Source organism: Cynara cardunculus, assembly GCF_001531365.2.
Source record: "Cynara cardunculus var. scolymus isolate 2C chromosome LG 6, CcrdV1, whole genome shotgun sequence".
NCBI classification, from domain to species: Eukaryota; Viridiplantae; Streptophyta; class Magnoliopsida; order Asterales; family Asteraceae; genus Cynara; species Cynara cardunculus.
The window spans coordinates 6,477,200-6,478,367 of record NC_037533.1 but is presented as its reverse complement, the minus strand read 5'-3'; positions in this window follow the sequence as shown (position 1 = coordinate 6,478,367).

The following is a 1,168-nucleotide window of genomic DNA, read 5'->3' as shown; positions in this document are numbered from 1 at the left end:
TGCACTTGCTATAAATAGCAAGTGCATAAGAGAGGTAAGGACTTTTTGGAGAAATTTTCTTTAGAATCACATTTGGAGAGTGAAGACTGAGAAGGTAAATCGCAGGCTTTAATCCGATCAACATTCAAAGGTGAGTGTTATATGTTTTGAAGTATTAATCATTAGTACATATGTCAATTGCTATTTGGAACTGCTTTTTATATTGTCCGGATATATCCTAAACCGGACAAGGGGTATCCGGGTTCGTCGTAAACCGCTTAAAGGTTCGCCGATGTATTCTCTAAACCGGTCAAGTATCATTTGGTTTACTTTTTAAACCGGTTAAAGTTTGTTCGATGTAACCCTAAATCGCTCAAAGGCTATACAATTTAATTAAACCGCTCACAGCCTCACCGAGTGTTGTCCGGATTAGATTACCAGACAGTGATGTCCGGATTWGATTACCGGACAATGATGTCCAGATTACATCTTCGAACGGTTGTCTGGATTACATTACTGGATAGGAATTGACCGGATTTCATATCCGGATGAATCTGGTTTGATACTTCTACTGGTTTAAACTTGTTTGGTAATAATAAATGGCGGTGTAACCGCGAGGGAGACGTAATGGCGGTGTAACCGCGAGAGAGACGCAATGGCGGTGTACCCGCGAGAGAGATGAAATGGCGGAGTGACCGAGAGAGGAAAAGAATCTATAACAAATATAGATAAAAGGTTTTTGTCTGTACAAGTTTGATTCTAAACTGTTAGTTTGGAATGTAAGTTATTTGTATGAGATTTGTACACTCACTAGACCTTTTGGGTCCAATGCTCAGTTGTTGGACTAATCTGTTTTGCAGGTCATCATACATCGCAAGATAAAGGCAAGGGGAAAGTTTAAACGATGATATTTAGATGCATGTAAATGTATTAAACAAAGTTTTTGTTAGCCTATGTTTTATAAACAATATTACATTTTGTTTTATGGATATGATTATGTGGATTATCTATAAGTGGAAATTGTGGGTTGTTACATAAGAGGTGAGCCAACATCTTATTGTTTTTTGAAACCTTTAACAATGACGTTTCTCAATCGATTAGCCTCAATCGATCATTTCTCTCAATCGATCATTAATAAAACGATCCTCATATAGTCATATCTCTCAATTGGTGTATTTTAATAGGATTT